The following is a 6000-nucleotide window of genomic DNA, read 5'->3' as shown; positions in this document are numbered from 1 at the left end:
ATAAAAGGCAGAAAAGAATGAAACTCGGCCACTAGGTGTTCAGTTGACTGTGACCCAAACATAGGCGAACAGGACTGGATTGCCCTGTACCAGCAGACTATCTGGTTTTTGTTTGTTGTGTCAGATCGGATCCTTAGAGCAGAATAACTTCCAAATATGTATGTAGTTTCCACTTGTGAGGGCGCTTAATCCCCAATGAAACATAAAAGTGTGATCTGCCCCTGAGCAATCAATAATTATCAGTAGACAGGTGAACCTGGGTGTAGGGGGTTTCCATCGCCGTGAGGGTCTTGTTTAATTTAAAGGGATAACAAGAAAAGCCTTTGAAAGGGCTGCAGCCCAGGGAAGGTCAGTTCGCACTTTGTGTCCTGTGTGCTTTCCGACCAGCCCGTTGCGCTAAACGTCAGTGTCATTCAGGCGCAGCCTACGTGGACTGGATGAACGTGGCAGATTTTTATTTCCTCAGAATGGAGAATTACCGCTTCAGACGCGCCGATCCCCCGACTCCGTCTTGTTGGCGAAAATGCACCCTGTCAACACAAGTGAACTCCTCTTGAACTAGATTTTATTTATTTTTTATTTTTTTATTTTTTTTTAAATTTATTTATTTATTTGACAGAGAGGGAGAGAGAGTTCACAAGTAGGTAGAGAGGCAGGCAGAAAGAGGGGGTGGAAGCAGGCTCCCTGCTGAGCAGAGAGCCCAATGTGGGGCTCGATTCCAGGACCCTGAGACCATGACCCGAGCCCAAGGCAAAGGCTTAACCCACTGAGCCACCCAGGCGCCCCTCTTGAGCTAGATTTTAAACGGTCATTTGAAGAATCTGGAGAGTGACGAGTGATTGCTGATTTATACCAGCAGCATCTGATTTTTGAGGCGTAGATGCGTTTCGTGTAGAAAATTAGGGCAGCGCGTTTGTTTTGAACCTTGTGATGGCTGCGAAATAGCGATTTCCTGCTATTATTAGACTTTTGAAGAAAGAGGTATTTCTTGGAACGTTACAGTTATTGAACATATGATTTTTAAAAGATGAGCATGAGCAATTTTTTGGGGTCCCATGTCCTCTTTTTCAGAATGATTAGTCTAGGTTTGGGGTGTTCATGGGGGGCGTAATGGATTTCTAATTTGTGTCCTGATTCTAAATGCTCATGGGTAGGCTGGGCTCTTAGTGAAGTTTTTAGGATTTTATAAAGTTCCAGAATTGAGACCAGGGCACACACTCAAACTTAATTATGATGTGATATCAATAACTTTAAATATTTTGTCATGTTTTCTTGGCAGGGTTCCATTCCACTGCTGATAATAAGTGTAGAGTGGGGGAGGAATTGGGAATTAGTATGTGCCCATTTTTTGTTCCACCCAAAAGAAAACCAAAGAGTTTTGTGTCATTCTTCTGTGACTACGAAAAAGGCTATATTATCTCTGTTTCTAGGAGTTTAATTTCTTCTACTTGATGACTCCTTTTATGAAAGAGAAGTAGATTCTCTATAAAAGCATTATTTGCCCTCATACAAAATAAATAATGTTGGCTGAGAAAGCCCTGGGAGTCTACATGGAAGAGAGATCCCAGAGGGCTAGAGGCCCTCAGTTAAATCGTTGAAACTCTCAAGCGTTGGAAAGAAGATTGAGTGGTTATTGTGAGAGAGGTTTTGGTCTCCACGAACTTTTACTTTCAACACAGTGGGCAGAGTTTTTGAGGTTGCTGTGGTTTGGGTAGAGTAGGGGAACTTTTCAGAAATGCCAGGGTTTTAGGAAAAAAACCCAAAACAACAACACAGCTTTTCTTCTAATCAAGGCTCTCTTTTCAAGTTTGAAAACTTTGCTGCGATCAGAAGAATGAATTATTTCTCTGCTTCACTGGGGTTTCCTCAGGGTGCCCAGCTGGCAGGGCACTCTCGGCTACCTCACTGGGCACAGCCGAGGTGGTGCTGGGAGCAGGGAGAGCTGCCCACCCAGACTCGCACCCCACACCAGGTGGGAGCCTCACCTGGAGCCCCGCAGGGAAAGCTCAAAGCGGGGCCCAGAGGGCCACAGGGGAATCCAAGGGAAGAGCAACCTAGAAAAGGGACTCCCTGTGGGACTGGGTTTTGTGCAAAGGTTTTCATGATCTTGAGAGATTAGAAAACAAGAAGTCCCATGAAAGTTCTATGATTATAGATAGTACCTGGAGACTATTCGTTGACACATAGATCATTTTTGAGAAGCAAAGAATGGGAGGGAAGAAGGAAACTACATTGAAATCACTTTTGGTAATTGACATCAGGCTGACTGAGTGAGTTATTTTCAAACTGGTTATTTACTTTCTTAATAAAGTGACACCCTTCTTTGAAACTGGGTAGCAGATTAATAAACCGTACCGTGTCTTCCAGGCTCTGTGCTAACTGCTCATGCGTGCTACCTCGTTTCATTCTTGTTCTGGACCTTGTGTATCATTGTCCCCATTTTGCAAGTGAGGAAGCTGAGATTCAGAGAGCCAAGTTACCGTGCCCAGGCCAAATATCTGATGTCAAATCGGGTTTGGAACACAGATTATTCTGATTTTGAAGCCAGGCTGCCTCCTTGCCTCCCCAAACCTAGAGTTAGAAGGAAAACCCGAGAGAATGTCCATGCTAGCTCACCTCCCCTACTTCCTACCTAAAGAAGTTCAGGAGGTCAAGTCATCCCTGATCCTTGATGGTGGGAAAGGTGGGGGATGGCAACCCACACTGTGGTTCTTGGGAGCTCACTGTCCTGGGGGCAGCGGGTGTCTGGCTGCCATGGGGACCTCAATGTCACTTTGGCAACGGGCTGACTGAGGACGCCCATGGACGTTCCTTCCTGCGGTGATGCCTTGGTGCAGTGTGTACCTTCGTCTCAAATCATTTCCCCAGCTTCCAAACTCAACCTGGCCCCACCACTAGGGAGGGAACCCCGCTGGCCAGTTACTTTGGCAAATTTGACATCCTATACACACCATCAGGGCTTCATAGCTACTTACTTACAGGCATGATTTTCCTTATAATAGGTTCAACATTGAAAGTTTGCTGTTCAAATTCCATTTGCATAGTGTGTTACAGTTTGCAATCATGGGTATAATCGTCAGTGTGGGGAGTTTACAGTCGTCAACCCAATCATTAACAACTCTGGCTCTGGAATCCCAAAGGCTTGGTGAGAATTGGTTTTTCCATTAGCTGGGATGTATGAACTCATCAAGTGAGGTAAGCTCTCTGAGCCTCAGCTTGCTTGCCAGTAAAGTGGGGCCATGCATAGCTCCCCCCCCCGCCCCCGCCATAGGACATTGTAAGGGTTAAATGAAATAAAGTGTGTAAAAGGTCAGCACAGGGCCTTGGCATGTCATAAAAGCTCAATAAACAAAAGGTGCTTTGAGCTCCATGTGCTTCTTGTTTTCCCCTAGTAGCTTCCAAGACCTGTCTTCTCTCCCCTCCCTGTGAGGATGGCATAGAAGAAAACAAAATTTTATACAACACTTCCACTGTGTTCAGCCTTTTTAATACATGACCTTGTAAACCTATAGGCAGGGTCTTCCCCAGTTTCTTCTCCTCCTTCTTTCTCTTCCTCCTCCTCCCCACCCCCTCCTCCTCCTCCTCCTTCTTCAAGATTTTATTTATCTGAGAGAGAGAGAGAGAGAACACACAAGCAAGCGGAGCAGCAGACGGAGAGGGAGAAGCAGGCTTCCTGCTGAGCAGGGAGCCCAATGTGAAACTTGATGTGGACCTTGATCCCAGAACCCTGAAAGCATGACCTGAGCCAAAGGCAGATGCTTAACTGACTGAGTTAAGCGCCCTTTGTCCCTGAGACGCCCTTCCCCAGTTCATTCTTAGTGAAACCGCCCCTCAGTGGGCTCAGTCACACGCAATGGCTCATGTAGCGAGACTGTCCACCCTGAGGTCAGTTATGGTGCCAAAGCTGATGTTGCTTCCTTTAAACCGGGCCATCGCTACCCCACTTAAAAACATCGGGTCGTAAGAAAGGAGATGGCGGTTTCCCTTACACATAGAACTGTCGTAATCGTGCCTCACGGGGGAATTACCCACGTGTGCAGAAGTGCACACATTTTTCCGGCCTCATTTTTACATGTTTACTTGACGCTTCTTTCTTTGTTTCTCAAGAATTACCCTGTGTCGTCGCTATCTGGGCTTAGCCCAGGACAAAGCATTTTGCCCACCATGTCTTGCACAAGTTAGTGCTCAGTAAATGTTTACTTAAGATATAAATCAATGTGGGGCACCTGGGTGGCTCAGTCAGTTAAGCATCTGCCTTTGGCTCGGGTCATGATCTTGGTCGGGGTCCTGGGATCCGGCCCCATGTCAGGCTCTGTGCTCAGTTGGGAGTCTGCTTCTCCCTCTCCTTCTGAAGCTTTTAGTTTTCTTCATTGTGAAAGCATCTATCCTGTACTTTCCAGGGTTAAGAGAACATGATGCAGATTAACTACCCCCTGCCCCGCTCATGCTCTCTCTCTCTCTCTCTCAAATAAAATCTTAAAAAAAAAAAAAAAAAGTCAACCCATCCTTCATATTATGAAGAGCGCTGCATCTCTCTGCTTGCTTTCTAGCAAGGCTGGCTCGTAGCTCCATGCAGATGAGTACTTGATTAAACTCCGGCTGAGCTGGCCCTCTTCGGAGCCCCTGCGTGGTGCCAGGCATGGATGCTGGTGCTGTTTACTCCCTTTCCTCTTCCCTCTCCTCACTGACCTGCAGTTCTATGCCCAGCTCTGTCCTGACTGCAGGGAACAATGGGGTGAGTACGAGGCAGTCCGCTCTTAAGGAGCTTATATTTGTCCTAATCCTCCTAAACTTCATGGGGTAGTTTCTTATTTATTTATTTATAAAGATTTTATTTACTTATTTGACAGAGAGAGACACAGAGAGGGAGCACAAGCAGGGGGAGTGGGAGAGGGAGAAGCAGGCTTCCTGCAGAACAGGGAGCCCAATGCAGGGCTCTATCCCAGGATCCTGAGACCATAACCTGAGCCACCCAGGTACCCCGTTTCTTATTTATATATAGGAAGGAATTGAGGCTCGTGAGGTTAACTAACGTGCCTAGGGTTGCAGAACTTAATGACTTTTTCTGGGGGCGGGGGGGACAGTAGAATTAGTGTCCTCCAAAGGTCTTTACTGCACCAAAAGATCTAAGAATCAAATGGAAAGAATGCTCACAGAAAGGACCACTGCGGCATGCCATGGGGGTGGGCATAATGCAAAAATTATAACAGCTAAGACTTTGGTGGTGCTTATCATGTGAACATTCGCTGTGTGTTGTTCACTGAGTCTCATAGAAACTCCATGAGGTGTTAAGACCACCCCCCTTTTGCAGATTAAAAACAACAAAATGAAACTTGAGGAGGTTGATTCCCTCACTCCAGGTCACACGGCAAGGCCATTAGACTTGAACCTGGGAGTTGAGCTCCACGGGCTGTGTGCTTAACATCTACCGTGTCGCGAAAACACACAAAATGTCTCTGGCATAGACAGGGCCTCGGGAATCGTGGTGGTTCCATGGTTCTAGAACAGGTGCTATGCTAAGAGCTTTCCACACCTCCCACCACTAAGATAAGGTTGGCAGATTATGGTTCTCCCCGTTTTACACAAGGGGACACTGAGGTTTAGAGACTTTGCCCAAAGTGTGAAGGCCGGAATTCAGGCCACTCATTCCTGGCTCAAGCCCATGCGCTTGTTTTTTCTTTCTCCTAGTTGACTCTCAGGAAATAATTCAAAAGAGAAAAAATATGTACCAAATTCATTAAGATGTTATAAAAATAGGAATATTAGCTCATGGGAACATTGGGCATCAATGAGTGATCAATAAAAGGGCTATAGCAAAACAGGAAAAATCTGCATGATGGAAGGTTAAGGGAAAACGAATAGAAGCAGTATGTCCGACTGGTCCCTGGGGATGTAGGTCATATGTGTGCCCATGACTGCTGTAGATGCGGAAGCACCAGAAAAAGGACAAGTATTCACACGTGAGAGGGGTGGGATTATGGACGAATAGGTTTCTCCTTT

The sequence above is a fragment of the Enhydra lutris genome, unplaced genomic scaffold (assembly GCF_002288905.1).
Source record: "Enhydra lutris kenyoni isolate GAN:26980312 unplaced genomic scaffold, ASM228890v2 scaffoldscaffold55, whole genome shotgun sequence".
In the NCBI taxonomy this organism is placed as follows: domain Eukaryota; kingdom Metazoa; phylum Chordata; class Mammalia; order Carnivora; family Mustelidae; genus Enhydra; species Enhydra lutris.
The sequence above is the reverse complement of the archived record's forward strand: the minus strand, read 5'-3'. Positions refer to the sequence as shown.